This window comes from Sarcophilus harrisii, chromosome 3 (genome assembly GCF_902635505.1).
Source record: "Sarcophilus harrisii chromosome 3, mSarHar1.11, whole genome shotgun sequence".
NCBI classification, from domain to species: domain Eukaryota; kingdom Metazoa; phylum Chordata; class Mammalia; order Dasyuromorphia; family Dasyuridae; genus Sarcophilus; species Sarcophilus harrisii.
The window spans coordinates 502,118,691-502,136,382 of NC_045428.1; the positions used below are offsets into that span (position 1 = coordinate 502,118,691).

Consider the following 17,692-nt stretch of genomic DNA (forward strand, 5'->3'; position numbering starts at 1 on the left):
CCAGCTCCACTTACTCTAGCTTATTTCTTTTGCTTTTAATCACATTTCCTGCTCCTTCCTGGAAAGAAGCCACTAACCAAAGATTTATCCCAACTGCTCCCTACCTCTCAGAAGCAAGTGGTTAAGCCCTCACCTCTCCCTTACCAAGCCTGGATTCCCTCCTATCACCAACCTCAGTGGGGCAGGGGAGGAAGACACATCCTTGCAAGTTTTCCTCCCCCCTTCCTTCCCAGTAGTCAAGGTTCATAGGCTCTGATCTGGGAAATTGGAGATAGGATGTGTCCCCTTTGCCTGAGCTGATGCTTGGGTAGGAAAGGAAACTGGGAGATGTATTAAGAAATTATGAAGCTTGAATGCAGATTGTAGCATACTATTTTTACCTTTTTTTTGCTTTTTCTTTCTTGTGGTTTTTCCTTTTAGTTCTGATTTTTCTTTTATAACATGACTAAGATGGAAATAAGTTTAAAATGATTGTACATGTATGACCTATATCAGATTGCTTGCTATCTTGGGAAGGAGAAAGAGAAGGGAGGGAAGGGGAAAGGAAAATCTTTAAAATGAATGGTAAAAACTGTCTTTACGGTGTCTACTCACCTAGGCACCATTCTTGCAAGAATATAAAAATAAATATTTCCTGTATTCATCAATGAGTCAGTGGAGTTTTTGCTTTCAAGCTTCTTTCCCTAGAGGGGACTGGGAATGACCAGGATTCATGTCCAGTCTAGCCTCTCCAAAGAACTGTTTCAGTCTACTTTTTTTTCCCACAACTCCATCTTCCTGAGTCTATACTCAATCACAGTTCCTATCTCCCTGCTCCCCCAAAGAGCACATTTCCATCAAAATAGCACACACACAAAAAAGACTCAACCCAGAAGTACAGCCTCTCTGCTTCTTTACTACAACTTTAATGAAACTACATGTGCCAGCAAAACTGAGAATCATCTTGTTATGCTACCGCATGAATAAGTGAAGGTTCCTTTAGTTTTAATTCTTTGGCTTTATGCTAAAATAGAATCTATGTAAGAATGCAAAAACTTATCAACTGGTTTCTTGGATATGAATTCATTACCTTGATCAGATCTAGTTACAGAGATGTTCTTCTGCTCCCAAACAAAAGAAAGGAAATCAAAAACAGAACCCTGTAACAAATAAGCCTTATAAAGTAAAGCAAATCCAGACTTGACCATTTAAAGAAAAAAAAAAAAAAAGGAAAAGGGGCATCTAGGTGGTGCAGTGGATAGAGCACCAGTCTTGAAGTCAGGATGACCTGAGGTCACATGTGATCTCAGACTCTTAACACTTCCTAGCTGTGTGACCCTGGGTCACTTAACCCAATTGCCTAAGAAAGAAAAAAAAAAGGAAAAAAAGAAAACTATTTTTCATGTAATTGGAAAAAATAAAATACTATTAAGTAAATTTTTAAAAAGAAAAAAAAAAGAAATATTTCTTAATTTTCTGATTCACTTCTCTCTACCTATCAAATCCAATTTTTTTAGAAGTCTTTATGATTTTAATGTTTTTCTAGTTTTACTTAAAATATCTTCTTTAGTGAATTATTTAAGATTTCACATTATCATTCATTTCATGTAATTATTTTTGTATTTTAGTTAACTACCTTATTAAAATTTTATTAATGAGATCATAAATTATAGCTGGAAAAGACCTTAGAAGTAATATATATTACTATCTATACAAATACACACACACACACACACACACACATTTCTCAGGAGAATCCCCTAATGCATTAATGAGTTTCAAAGTCTTTATTAGGGATTTCTGAAAGTATCACCTTATGGAAAGGACAAAAATAATATCTTAAGTCTCAGTAGATGGGGATGTCCCCAGATAAATTATTTTGGCCTGGACCTCTGGGAGGACATAAACAGTTATGTGACATATTATTGCAGGGCTTGGAGTAAGAAGGACCTAAGTTCAAATCCTGCCTCAAATATTTACTAGCTATGTGACTCTAGGCAAATCACTTAACCCTATTTGTTTGAGTTTCCTCATCTGTAAAATTATCTGGAGAAGGAAATGATGAATCACTCTAGTATCTTTGCCATGAAAACCTAAAATGGGATAACAGAGTCAGACATGCTGAAAAATGTCAACAAATCTGGGAGGACAGACTGCTGTGAGAAGAATCAGCAGCATTTTGTGTTGCTCTACCTAGTAAACAGGGTGGACAAACCATTTTTATATCTTTCATTCTTCCCCCTACTTTTGTTTTTCTTCTAGAGAGATCCTGGGAGCATGAGAATTAGGAGGTGAGGGGATGGAGAGAATGACCTTTCTAAAAGATATTAACGGATTCCTTGTAGCAGAGACAATCATATTCAGACTTTCAGAGGGATTCATTAGGGTGAAAAAGGGACTAATCAGAAGGCTGGGATGCTACTTGGGATACTTTTTATCTGGCACTCCCAAGGTCAGTTCCCTACAAAGGAGAGTGAAATCCTTGGAGTGGTACTAAGTCTGGATGACTTTAAGATTCCCTCTCCCAAAGTAGAGGAACTGTACTGATTGGTGATGAGCTATTATGAAAACTTTATTGGTTCACATAAGTCTTTTGTCTTCATTTTCTGTCCAGTGAAAACAAAAAGGTTGTATCCAATAAATGTATTAGTTACCTGAAGGTAACTCCACGTACAGTATGTTTTTTTCCGCATTTGTGGAGATTCAGAAATAAATTATATTCAGAAATTCCCTAGAGTAACCATGGATGCAATGAGCTCAAGATATACTATTTGGGGGTAATCCCCAGGCCTAAGCCATAGGAACCCAGGACTTGGGAGGTTGAGGTTAACTTAAAAAAATGAGAAAAAAAATAAGAAAATGAATTCTATATAAGTAGTAAGTAGCAATATAAGAATCTGAGTCCAGGTTTGCTAACTCCTGTGTCCTGAGACTTCAAGATGCATCATTCTTTCCACTGCACTGCAGAGTAGTAATATTATTATAATTACAATCCAAAAATGGCAGTTAAAGCTCCCATCTCACCCTATCCTCCCACTCCAACCCCTAGCAAAAAAAAAAAAAAAAAAAAAAAAAAAAATCACAGCTAATTCTAAACTCTCCCAGAAGAAAAAACTTCAGAGGACATAGTCTAACCTGCACCTGAAGCAGGATCCGATATGGTAGGAGCTGTTGTGGAGCAGAATATATCTAGATTTGGAGGCAAAAGCTCTAAATTCAAATTCTGTCTGATGCTAGTGGTTGTGTGCCATTAGAGAAGTAAATTTTCCCTAATAGTCTAATCTCAATGTTCTTCCCAATAAAATGGGAATGACACTTGTAACACATCAAGTATTTTTTCAAGAATCTACTATACGGTAGGTATCTTGCTAGATATTGAAAATACAAAAATAAAAGGAAAACAGTCAAATCCCTAAAGAATCTATGTGCATATATACATACATACACACCTATGCATATATACATGGATACAGATATCCCTATCATGCATATATGCATACATGCACACACATATAGTTAGTACAGCAATGGAAAAATCCTTGGGTCTGAAACCAGAAAGACTCCTCCTCTTCCTTAGCTCTAATCCAGTCTCAGACAACAGCTGTGTGACTCTGGGCAAATCACTTAACCTTATTTGCCTCAGTTTCCTCATCTGTAAAATGAGATGGAGAAGGAAATGGCAAATTATTCCAGTATCTCTGCCAAGAAAATCCCAAAAAGGGTCATGAAAAGTTGGACACAACTGAAAAATAGACTGAACTGAAAAATAAATATATACTTGTGTATGCATTAAGATATAGATGTATGTAAATAAATGGAAGAGACATATCCACAGAGATAAAAAAAAAAATAAAAGTTTTCCTATGAACTTGTGGTCTTCTCCATTACAGTGTAAGCTTCTTATGAGCAGAAATGGTTTGATCCTTTGTACTTGTATTCCCAGGGCCTAGCCCAGTGCCCTGTTTATCAACTTGCTAATTGTTGGAGAGGCTGTAGAAGGCAAAGAGATTGGACAATTTGCTATCTGAGGTTATAGGACCATAGAATCATAGATGTCAAACTTGAAAGGGCTTAATCTTCCTTAAATCATCTAGTCCAATCCATTTGGCAGATGAGTAATCTAAATCCAGAACATAGTGATTTATCCAAGATTCTCTCCTGGCTATGAGATTCTGGGGATAGAAAAATCTCCCATTTCTATGTTGTTTTTAAGGTGATTTCCCCACAACATTCCAGGCAAAATGGTGTTTGTTACTTTGACTTTATAGATAAAGACACTAAGGTTCCTGGAGATCTGATTTTCTCAAGGTCACACAGCTGGGAAGTAGCAGAGGAGTAGAACTGAGGGCTCCCAGCCCAGAACGTTCTACTATACTTACAGATTTCTTATTCAGAAGTGCCAGTTCTTCCTGTCCCAGCTTTCCCCATACCCAGCTCATGGCTCCAAGCCACCTACCCCAAAGCTCTTCTGGCACTTCCAACCTCAACCTCACACACCCCTACCCCATCCCTGACACCTGCTTCTGGATAACCTATCTAACCTGCAGAGATCTCCTCATCTCCAGCCCACCTGCTGGGCAAACTTCCTGCACTTCCTGGCCATGCTTCCCTTCTAGAGTACCCTTTCTCCTTAGAGCTTCTTCACCAATTTCCCTCTCTGTCTTCTCCACCTTCAACCTTTCTTTCCCACATATCAGGATTCTAGAATCTCAGAACCAGAAGGAGTATTGGAGGACATCTAATCTAACCCACACCTAGAAAAGAATTCCATCTCTGGGTTTTCTGCTACAAGGTCATCTGACCTTCACTTGAAGATCTCCAGTGATGGGAAACTCATTACTTTATGAGGCTGCTGTTCAAATGCTGTCTCTTCCAGGAAGCTCTCCCTGACCACTCCAGCCTATAGAAATCTCCCCTTGTTCTTTGCAGAGTGCAAAGACAAGATCCAGGCATGGATCATAGTCTCCTACTGCTGAAGTTCAGAGAGATCCCACTTAATCCAATCTCCTCAGTTTACAGATGAGGAAATTGAGGTCCATCCAGAAGTGATTTGCTTACTTTTCTACCTCTTCTTGTCAAGATCCACTTTTTAGAGGCTTCTTATTATCAGTTAGTTACTTCTAGAAACTCTGCACATATTTTTGTATTTATTGATACAATGTTCCCAAAATCTCAGTAACATTTTATTTTCTGGAAACTCTGCACATATTTTATATTTATTGATACAGTGCTCCCAAAATCTCTGATGTTTTAAACTAAATTTTAAAATGCCACTGAGACTTTTGGGACACTCTTTGCAGAAATTCTCTGAGGGCAGGGCCATTTCATTTTTGCCCTTTTATGCCCAGCACATAGGCTGGAACATGGTAGATGCTTCATAAATACTTGTTCATTGATTAATTTTAGAATTAATTTAGAATGTCAGAACTGGAAGAGAACTTGGATCCCATGTCTTCCAAGCTCTTTGAATGGATGTTTTTCAGTCATTTTAGTTATGTTTGGTCCTTTGTGATCTCATTTGGAGTTTTCTTGATAAATGCACTGATTTGTCATTTCCTTCTCCAGTTCATTTAACAGATGGGGAAACTGAGGCAAAGAGTTAAGTGTAAGATTTCCTGACTCCAAGCCCAACACTCCATCCACTGTGCCACCTACCTGCTCCATTTTACCCCCACCTTCAAACCTACCAGTGGGAAAGCTATGAGCCAGAGAAGAAAAGGGACTGAATGCCACACAGCCTCAGAAGCAGAACAAAGATTGGACAATAAGTGACATTCCTACAGCCCTTACTGCTTGCTAAGCACTTTATCTTATCATATCACTACATTTAAATCACTTCCCCTCATTTAAATTACTTCAACTAATTTAAGCTTCACAGAAACTGTTAAGTCGGACATTAATGGTATCCTCATTTCACATGTGAGGGAACTGAGGCTCAGGATATTTAAGTAAATCAGCTATGATCACAGTTATTAAGAACCACAGGCAATATTTAAACCCAGGCCTTTGGATTTAAAGTGCTACATGCTTTGCCCTCCACAAATCCAGTAAGTAGTCCAATCTTTCCCATCAGAGGGAGCTCTGACAAGGCAGGGCCTTTTCCTCCCCCACAGTACATCCCTGGGCTGGCTCCTTGGGAGGCAGCCAGTCTATACATGTCTATTGGAAGTGAACAAGAGTCTGCTTTACCCAACGGTAGTATTCCCTACCCTCACTTCCTAAACTTCCAAACATCTTCAACTCCCAGGACACAGGCTCATTACAAGTTCCACTCCTCCTCCAGGGCCTACCATACTCAGAGGATACTTACAGGGTCTTACAAGAAAGGACTCCTTTTCCTCCCTGCCTTTTTTCCCTTCTGAAGCAGCTAATGAGGGTCCACAAGGTGCACCCACCTGCCTTAGAGTTTCCTCTAGCATTTGGGCAATAAAAGTCAGTGACCTAAAGACAATAGATGAACCCCTCCCCAACCCAAATAATATCTAAGTAGGGGATTCCAAAAGCAATAATTCCCAAAGAGCAGGAAAAAATTTAAAATCCAAATATACAAGAAAGCATAATCTCAAACATCAGATAATCCAAAGCAAAAAAAAAATTAGAAAAAAACAATCATTAATCTAAAACCAAGAATCATTGGATAATTCAAAAGAGCAAAGAATCAAAAAGCAATAAAAATAAAAAAAATGAGTAATTTTATTCCATTCAACAAACATTTATTAAATTCCCACTGTATGTCAGGCCCTATACTAGATAATAAAGATACAAAGAAAAAAAGTAACAAATAACCTAAAATAATGAATAATTCAAAACAAGCAAATAATTTAAAGAGGGAAATATTTAAAAGCAGCTTATGCAAAAATAACAAATTTTTAATATTGGTTAATTCCAAAACGGTTAATGTCTAAACATAAACAACTAATAAACCAAGACAACAGATAATTTCTTGAACAGAGAGACCTGGTGGATGCTACCTGTTTGCTAGCTCTGGAATTGACTTACAGGGAAACTGACATAGGCCAATCCCTAGCAGAGGTCCTTAAACTTTTAAATAGGGGGCCAGTTCACTGTCCCTCAGACTGTTGGAGGGCCAGACTATAGTAAAAACAAAAACTTTGTTTTGTGGGCCTTTAAATAAAGAAACTTTATAGCCCTGGGTGAGGGGGATAAACGTCCTCAGCTGCCGCATCCGGCCCACGGGGCCATAGTTTGAGGACCCTTATGAGGATCAGAGGGTCCCCAGCAACCAGAGGAAGGATAGAAAGGTTTTAATTCTCCTCCGTTCTGGGTCTCTCCACTCAAAGCACCCAAAGACTCTGGGGATATGTAGGGAACTTAGAGAAAATAATTGGAAAAGTGGCAGAAGACCTGGTGCTGGCTGATATATCTCCTCGATTGTGCCTCAGTTTCTCTCTAACTATATAAGTTCTAGAGTCCCTAGCTGCTCTAAAACCTATGATTATATAATGCAGAGTTTGTGTGTCTCTAGCCAATTCCTGAAATATTTATGCAGACACCTGCTGTGGTACCACCAGACATATAAAACATTATTCCTTCCCCCGCTTCGGGAGGAGGGCCCCAGAAGGCAAAGAGACTTGCTAAGGCCACATGGCTCCATAGGTATCAGAACTCACTCGCACCCTGATCTCCTAATTCCTGTTACAGGAGTCCTTTCCTCTGAGCTGAACGATCATGTCTGTAGTGTCCCAAGGGGGGCATGTGGACACATGTGCATAATGTGTGTGATATGAACTTAAATTCCCTTGGGGGGTAGGGCAGGACTAAACTCGCTGTGGGGAGGGGCTGGAAGGGCAGAGACCGGGAGTAAGGAAGCCCGACCCTACCTTCTTGCCCCACAAAACAGCCCGCACCAAACACTGGGCGCACGTGAAGTGGAGGTAGTCAAGGGAGCCCAGATACCGGGAGTAGATCAGTCTTCAGGGCCCGTCCACTCAATATATCTGCCCCCCAGTCCAGGGAGCGCTAGTACCTACCCTCTCGCCCCCCACCGCCACCCCTACCCCCAAGTTATTTTCTCTCTCTCTGAAATAGGCCAAACCCATGCAGACTGGGATAGCACAGCCCAAACGCACACAATTTACACACCCTTTACAGATGGATTCTTGGGGACGAAGGGAAGGAAGAGAAAACAACCACAAAGTGACAATGACAGTCACACAAATATAACCGCACGGACACAAACGAACACGCTCACACAACACACTCACAAAATGAGCTACAATCACTTCACACAACCATCTTCCAAACCCACTCATTCACATGCAGATAAAACTGCAGACGCACTTGGAAAGTCGCACAGACTCCCCACGAGACACAATCACACACAGACATTGGTGAACGCACAATCGCAATTACAAATAATCACATTTCACCAATACATTGACACGGTCGCACACACAAACACACTAACAAAGTTGGTCGGGAACACACACACAGGCGCGCGCGCAAGCCCACGCACACCCAGCCTCTCCTTCTTTTATCCCAGGAGACTGGTCACTTGCCCCAGGATCTCCAGCTCACCCCGCACGGAGCCTGCTTTGAGTTTTTCTCGCGTCCCTCCTTTCTCTGCTACTGCAGCTACTGCGGCTTCAGCTGCTCCTGTAGCCGCCCCGGCAGCTTCCTGCTCCCAGGCTCAGTCTTGGGTCCCGCGCGCTGGTCTCAGCCCCAGCCCCGCCCCTGACCTGGCCCAGCCCGCCCGGGATCCCGCAGCTCAGGGCGCCCCCTCTGTCCGTCGGTCCTAGGGCCCGGCTCTTCCTCTGTCCCGCCCTTGGGAGGGAAAGTAAGGACGTAAGTACACGAGGAAAGACCCCCACCCATAACCTCTCCCCAGTCCAGATTCCTATCTCCAACAGCCTTTTCTTTTCTTAATTTTCACTCTGCTCCCCTCCAGCCTTTTCAACCCAACTCCATTCCACTCTATTCCACGTAATTAATTAAAAACAAAATGAAGTCGATGACTTCAAGGAGAACTAACACCTAAGCAGACAAGTAAATAAAAAAATTAAGGTAATAGAAAGAAGAATCGAGTGACCACTAACATTTGGAGGAAATCCTAGTGAGCGTTTAATAATTTCTTGTTGATTGATTGATTGAAGGAGAGAGCAAAAACTGAGTTTTATAGAGAGGGGTTTTCTGTGATGTGCTGATATGGAGGGAGAGGGTCCCAGAGGGGGAATTTAGTTCAGTGCAAAAGGCTTTAGGAGAGCCACTTGACAAATGGGACTGTTATATTTTGAGGCTTGGGGACAGGAGTGCAGATCCAAGTATAAGTGAATCAGTGAAGGACTTGATAGCTCAGGAAGAAGATTTATAAGATGATGGATGATGCCTGGGAGGAACTGATACTTGTATCTAAGTATCTGAAGATATGTCAGGGACAGGAAAGATAAGATTTTTTCAGCTACCGAGGGCAGAATTGAAAATACAGCGAATAAATCACAGAGGCGGATTTTGACTCAATAAAGAGAAAGTCTGGGCTACAATGAATCTTTCAAAAGAATATTAGGAAGGTCACAGATTTAGAGCTGGCAAGAATGCTATGAGTTTACCAACTCCAAGCTAATGAGCTGAGTTTTGGGTGCTGAGTTCCCCATACTTGTGGTGTTGAAGTCGAAGATGGATAGAGATATGGCAAAGAGAAAAATATTACCAGAATGTTGTAGAGGCTTAAAACCAGGAATCAAAATCTGGGTTCCAATACTGATTCTGACACTCTCTAGATGAGTGACCAAAAGAAAGGAACAGCTTCTGTAAGTCTTGGATTCCTCAGATGAGGATACAGATATATACCTGGAAGTTAGATTGCTCAGGGGATAGAGCCCTTGAATTCAAATTCCACCTCAGATTTGACTGTGTGACTTTAGTGGAATCACTTAACCTGTTTACCTAATCCACTGGAAAAGGAAGATACCTACTTCACAGACTTGTGAGACTCAAATAAGATCATGTAAAAGCTTTGCAAACTTTGAAGCATCGTGTAAATATCAATCACTTATTAGAGGTATAGATGAAAGTACCCACTTTGGTACTTTCCAGTTTTGTGATTCTGTGGAACCTAGCTTCTCCAACCCCTGCAAATTTCTCCTATTTTGAAATCCCTTCACCTGCTCCATCTTCCAGTCCTGGATCTAGGAAGGAAAGATTCCTAAAGGTTGAAGTCATTCTTGAGTAACTTCCTTTCTAGATACATTGAGGGCTGAGCCGAAACTGATATTTCCCTCTTCTGAATTTTATGATTCTTAGAGTTTATAGAGAAATAATTAGTACTGTTGCAAGATGGCAGAGTAAAGGCAGGGACTCACCCAAACTTTTCCCCAAACCCCTCCAAATTTAATTTTAATTAATAATTATTTTAATAGTTTTAATTATTTTTAAATAATTTTTCAAATTTTAATTTTAATAATTTTAAATTTAATAATAACTTTAAATAATAATTTTAAACAAATTTTAGAGCATCACAACCCACAAAAAGATGAAGCAAAATAATTTTCAAGATGATGACAACTTAAAAAGTCAGCAGGAGCAGGCCTTGGGAACTCTGAATCAGTGGCGGCAGCAGCAATTTCCAGACCTCTCAGCCCGTAGACACCAAAGCTTAGACACCATCTTTCAAGAAATTATCAAGGAAAACTGTCCTGATATTCTAGAACCAGAGGGTAAAATAGAAATTGAAAGACTCCTTTGATGACCTCCTGAAAGAGATCCTAAAATGAAAATTCCCAGAAATATTATAGCCAAATTCTGAAATTCCCAGGTCAAGAAGAAATTATCACAAGCATCCAGAAAGAAACAATTCAGATATAGTGAAGCCAGTCAGGATAATACAAGATTTAGCAGCTTCTACATTAAAGAATCAGAGGACTATGATATTCTGGAGAACAAAGACCTAGGATTATAACCAGGAACCACCTACCCAGCAAAACTGAGTGTAATCCTTCAGGGGGAAAGGTGATCATTCAATGAAATAAAGTTCTTTCAAGCATTTGTGATGAGAAGACCAGAGCTGAATAGAAAATATGACTTTTAAATACAGATCTAAGGAGACACATAAGAGAGGTAATCAAGAAAGGGAAATCATAAGGTATTTAATAAGGTTAATCTGTTTACATTCCCACAGAGAAGAATGATGCTTGTAACTTATAGAAACTTTCTCATTATTAGAGCAGTTAAAAGGAGTAGGTACTCAGGAGACATGGGGATGAGTTGAATATGAAGGGATAATACCTGAAAAATAAAATGAAGGAGTGAAAGAGAAAGGGAAATGGAGATGTGGAATAGTGTAAATTATCTACCATAAAAGCAAGAAAAAGCTTTTACAGTGAAGGGGGAAAAGAGAAAGGGTGAGTGAGTGAATCTTATTCTCATTATAATTGGTTCAAAGAGAAAATAACATAGTGTGTATGTTAACATACACACTATAGATTTAAACTACTATTTTAGTCATTCTTCAGAGCTCATTTCTTCTAGGAAGATTTGCTTGACTTCTCCAAGTCATCCAGGTCTCTTTGCTCTCTTAGAATCTTTAGAATCTATCCAACTTATTCAAACTTTGATGGTTTCTCTGTCTCCAAATGACCCTACCTATTTAATTTAAGAGACCTGAGGCAGCTTTGTGTCTGCCTAGACACAAAGGAGCTAGAGAGGTAATTTCTACAGGCAGAGTCCAGTGGATGCCTACAAGGTAGAGTTTTTAAATAGAGGCTTTATCACCTGAAGTTAATGGGGATGAACAAACTAAAAAGGACTTTCTATTTCCAGTGATGTGAGGTGAGAGATGCAATTTAACCTGGGTTTGGCGGGGAAAGAATGGTTATAACAAGAGCCAGGAAAAGAGAAGAGGCTCAGAGACAAAAGCAATATGGGAAGTATTCTAGATTTGGAGTCAGAGATCTTGGCTTTAAATCTCCATTCTCTTACTCAGTGATTTGATGACATTGGAAAAGTCCCTTCCCTATGCTAGGCTTTGGTTTTATGCTCTGAAAATCAAGGGATTGAACTGAAAAATATCCACAGTCCCTTTTAACTCTAAATATGATGATTTTATGATAGCAGCTGAGAGAGCTTGGGAAAGATATCAGTCTAGTAATGGAAGACTATAGCCTTTGGTTTACTCAAAGAATGCCTCCCCGCTCCCCGCCACCCCCTCAGCCCTGTACTATACTCTGTAACTGCCCTAGACTTCCCTGTAGGATATATGGAGGAAGAGAGAGGAATCCCAAGAAAAGAGTAAGAAAGAAAATCATGAGTCTTTTCCTTGGGTCATGGGAAAAGTGTTAGAATTTTAGCCATGGAGGAGAAACTAGAATCCATAAAGTTGATGATGATGGGCAGAATCTAACAAGATGAAACAGATAAATGTACTCTCCCCCCCCCAAAAAAAAAATCTGGACAGTAGTTTGTCTGAAGAAGATCTCAATGTTTTAGTGGATGCAAATTTGATGAGATGCTATAATATGATGTTGAAGACAACAAAACTAATATCCTTATCCTCATCATCAAAACTGGTGGTTTTATAATATTTGAAAGTTAGCAGAGGGCTTTAAACTGCTATCTCTTTTGCCTTCAAGACCAACTGAGAATTAGGGTCTATTATTAGTCCCATTTTTCATTTGAGAAAACTGAGGCAGAGAACAGTGAAGTGATTTTCTCAATGTCTACACAGTGTCACACAGCTGGTAAGTATAATAGTGTGGAAGGTGATAGTTACAGATATGTTTTAAGAGGGCAGAGAATAGTAGGACTTTGTTCAGTCCCTGACACCACATTATAGGAGGGACAAAAACAAATTGAAGAGTGTTCAGAAGAGGTTTATTGGACTGAAAACCATCATAGGATTATAGACTTAGAGCTGGAAGAGACATCAAAGATCATTGAATGCAATCACTTCATTTTGCAGAGGAGGAAACTGAGGTTCATAGAAGTGAAGTGACTTGCTCAAGATCACACAGCAAATATGTGTTTGAAGTCTTCCTGGCTCCAAGGACACCATTTTATCCAATACATACACTACCTTTTAGGAGGATCTGCTAAAGAAACAAGGAGTGCTAAGGCTAGAAAGATGTCATTTGGGGAATAGCGTCATTGTCTTTAAAGAGTTGAAGGGCTGTCATATGGAAGAGGTAATAATAAACTTATACCTAACACTAGAAGGCAGAGTGAGGAGGAAGTGATAGAGGAAAAGATTTTAACTCAATGGAAAGAAAAACGTCTGGTTAATTTGAGCAATCTCTTAAAAATGTAAGTTTGTCATAAAATTCTCATCTCTGGAGAGCTCCAAGCAAAGCCTGGATGGTCACTCATCAGGAATGTTCTTCCTCCACTTCCTCTGGTTCCTCCCAGTTCTGCCTTCCCAGGGCCAAGCAGAACAAACCTTATCTCTCTTCCATGTGACATCCCTTCAAAACTTTGAAGACAACGATTCCTGTTCAGTTATATATTAGGCTACATTACTGCTGACAGCTCTGGGATTCTGTGAATCTGAAAACACTCCAGAGGAACATGATTCCTGTCTTCAAGCATTTGGCAAGAAATCCTGGGACAGGGAAGAATAGAAGGAAATGACAAGAAGGCAGATTTAGGGTTCAGTAGATTAACATTCCTATAATTAGAGACAAAATGAAATAGTGTACCTCAAGAGGTAATGAGCTCCCCAAACGATGGAGGTCTTCAAGTATAGAGGCTAGATGTTTCTTTGTCAACAGAAGACCTCTAGGAAAAATCCCGATTCTATTAGGTTTTCTGTAAAGGACTAAAGCAATAGTAAGATAATTATTGTTTGTGGGGTATTCAGAGTCCTTTGATGCATGGCTATTATCTCACTGGAATGTCAAAACAACTCTGAGAGGAAGGGAGGAAGGCAGGGTCAGTTGTCCCATCCAACTGATCAAAAAATTGAGCCCCAAAGAAGGAAAGTGGTTTTCCTCAAGGTCAGTGGCTGAAATGAAGTATCTTGGTTAGCTTGGCTAGTGGTCTTCCTTGGGGAACAGTGGAGAGCATTAAAACATTATTGGGAGTCTTTAGATTGGATAAAGTTTTAGACAACTTCTGATTAGGCCCCTTCTATCTCTAAAACTCTATGATCTATTACAAGGGTAAAAATCTATTCTAGCCCAACCTGATTTTTATGTTTTTCATGAAATCAAAAAAAAATTTTTTATATTTCTGAATCCAGTAAAGCTTTATTTTAAATGCAAAAACTATTCTTAGCTTCAGGTAATACAAAAGTAGGTTGGGATGATGTTTGGTTGCTAATGCCATGATCGAGAAATCTAATGCTCAATTCTACCAACACGTATTAAACATCTGCTATGTGCCAGGTACCACACTAGCTGTTGAAAAAACAAAGACATAAACTAAAAAGCCCATGCCCTCAAGGATCTTATAGTCTACTTGGGAAAGAAACAGAATGTATATGTACATACACATGCACACATACACATAATTTTATATATGTGTGGTGTGTGTATGCATATTGTTTCCCTCCCAACTAGATTATAGACTGCTATCTATAATATACATGTATATGTGTATAAGTGTGTGTGTGTGTGTGTGTGTGTGTATATATATATATATATATATAGTCAATCCTATCAGTCAACAAACATTGATTAAGCATTTACTAGATGCCAGGCACTATGCTAAGCATAGAGATAAAAAGAAAGGCAAAAACACTGGCCTTCCCTCAACAAGTTTATATTCTGATGGGGTCAAAATAATTTCAGGGGCAAGAAAAGCAATAACAACCTGGAGTCAGGAGGAGAATCAGGGAAAAACCTTCTACAAGAGGAATGAAACTTTGAAAAAAACTACCTGCACATATACATCTATCCTCACATACAGCCCCATTTTTCCTTTTTCAGAGGTATCACCAACCATCCTCCTTAGCTGAGGCGTTTGTTTATCTAGACTATTGAAACAACCTTCTTAATTAGGACATTAATACATTGTTGGTGGAGTTGTGAACTGATCCAACCATTCTGAAGAGCAATTTGGGACAATGCCCAAAGGGCTATAAATCTGTGAATACCTTTGACCCAACAGTGTGTCTACTGAGTCTGTATTTCACAAAAAGGAGAAGGATCCACATGTGCAAAAATATTTGTAGCAACCCTTTTTGTAGTGACAAGAAACTGTAAGCTGAGTGGGTACCCATCAATTGAAGAATAGCTGAATAAGTTATGGTGTATGAATGTAATGGAATATTATTGTTCTGTAAGAAATGATCAGCAGGATGATTTCAAAAAGGCCTGGAGAGACTTACATGAACTGATGCTAAATAAAATGAGTAGAACCAAGAGAATACTGTACATAGCAATAAGAAGACTGTGTGATGATCAACTCTAATGGATATGGTTCTTTTCAAAATGAGATGATTCAGGTAAATTCCAATAGACTTGTGATGAAGAGAGTCAGTTGCATCCAGAGAGAGGATTATGAGGACTGAATACATTGATCATAACATAATATTTTCACCTTTTTTGTTGTTGTTTGCTTCCTTTATTTTTCTTTCTAGTTTTTTTCTTTTTCATCTGATTTTTCTTGTGCAGCATGATAAATGTGGAAATATGACAGAAGAATTGCACATGTTTAACTTATATTGGATTGTTTGCTGTCTAGAGGAGGGAGGAGGAGGATGGGAGGGAGAGGAATCTGGAACTCAGGGTTTTGCAAGGGTGAATTTTAGAACTCTTTACATGTGTTTTGAAAATAAAAAGAATAAAAAGCTTTTATCAAAAAAAAAAAGAAAGGAAGGAAGGAAGGAAGGAAGGAAGGAAGGAAGGAAGGAAGGAAGGAAGGAAGGAAGGAAAGAAGGAAGGAAGGAAGGAAGGAAGGAAAGAATGTGTTGGTCTCCTTGACTCCAGGCCCTCCTTTCTTCCTCCTTTCTTCAATGTATCCTTTGCACAACTCCCACAACTATTTTCCCAAGGCATAAGTATGATCATATCACTAGCGCTACAAACTTACAGAGCTCTCTATCACTTCTGAGATAAAATACAAACTCTCCATCTGGCACTTCAGGACCCCCACCACCTAGCTTCTACCTACTTTAACTTCAAGTTAGTTTCTTATATTCCAATCATATTGGCCTTCTAGATGCCTTGAAGTTGACATTCTATCACTGCCTTTATATACTGTAAAAAGGATTACCCGGGCTGAAATGAAGTCCTTCCTCTTGGCCTTTTAGAATATTTATTTCTTTTCAAGGCCCAGCACAGGGGCTTCTTTTCCCATTAAACTTTCTTTGTCACTTTCCACTACATTTTCAAGTGGACCTTTTCTCACTTATATGAATTTATTCCTTACTTAGCTGTATACATTTTGTATCCTACCTCGCCATAGAATATAACTTTCAAGATCGGCTCTTTTCTCTTTCTTTATATTTTTAATATGTTGCATAATGCAGGGGTTATAATAGGTGTTTAATAAGTGTTGCTGAATGACTAAGATAGAAATATTGTGGTGGTTTTCTGGAGGCAGACTCAGTTGAAATAAATAATTACTCCAAAATCGCAGCCAACTGGTAAAAATGCAAACATTTATTTCTCCTTCCAAATTAGCCCGGTTAGTTGAGGCCTATCTCTCTGCCTTGTTCCAAGAGATCTTGCAGCTTTGTCCTTGGCTTCTGCCTCTGCTTTCTTCAGCCTCCAGCCAGCACCAAGGTAGAAGATGCAATGAATCTCTTGCCTCGAAGATAGGGCTTGTAGGCTTTCTTCCAGAGATCTAGAGTCTCTGCCTCCGACCCCCTAGCTCTAAGAGCTTCCTCCATATATATCATCTCCCAAAGGTTAATTCCTTCTTGAGGCAGGGATTATGGGTTATCTCCCAGAGTGCTCTCTGGTCCTAAGAACTTCAAGGGAGGTGTGAATGTAAAGGGAGGTGTGAATTCACACTAAGCCAGCCCTGAATTCTCCCAAACGTGTGAACTCCATTGAGTATTTAGATACTTATGAGCTCTCTAAAGGTATGAACACAAACATCATTTCCATCAGTTGTACTTAGTACTTTGTTTCAAGTTCTGGCCCAAAATATCTCTTTCTAAGATCAAATCAACTCCAATGGCTTAACAGTTTATAAAGATTGCAACAAAATATGTTTAAAATTATTGTACACGTACAATCTATATCAGGTTGCTTACTCCCTTGGGGGTGGAGGGAAGGCAAGGAAGGAGAAAAAAATTGGAACTCAAAATTTTTCAAAAATAAATGCTAAAAACTATCTTTACATGTAATTGAAAAAATAGAATACTATTAAGTGGGAAAAAATAAATGTCTTTTTTAAAATTGAATATTGGGTAATGTGAAGTTTATCTGGGAAGGTGAATTGGAACTAGATTTATGTAGGACCTGAAATGCCTCATTAAAAAATCTTCACTTGTGATTCTAAGATTCTCATATTGTCAATCTGAGATTCCATGACTATGATTCTAAGATCCTTTATGTCTCAGAGTCTATGATTGTAGGGCATCTTCGATTCTGAGATTCTCAGATGTTATGTCAATGGAAATAGAAAGATTTAGCATCTCAGAGCTGATCCTGTGGGCTGGGTGATTTCATTCCCAGCCTCCAGCCTGAAGCTGCCAATTTTCCCCCTCCCTTCCAGAGGACTTCAAGGCCCTTTTGAGTAACTGTCAAAGGTCTGGAATTCAGAGAGCAGGAAGGAGTCAGGGTCCTCACAGCAAGTAAGAAAGACTGACATC

General features: G+C 39.4%; 1 protein-coding gene across 1 annotated transcript in view; it reads right to left on the reverse strand.

Annotated features, from left to right (window-relative positions):
* The window catches only part of P2RY2 (purinergic receptor P2Y2), a 61,812-nt gene extending 53,140 nt beyond the window's left edge, over positions 1 to 8,672 (reverse strand). Inside the window, exon 1 of the mRNA XM_031961468.1 lies at positions 8,518 to 8,672. The gene's annotated coding sequence lies outside the window, so the exon portion shown is untranslated. The remainder of the gene's footprint in view (positions 1 to 8,517) is intronic.
* Between the last annotated feature and the right edge of the window lie 9,020 nt (positions 8,673 to 17,692).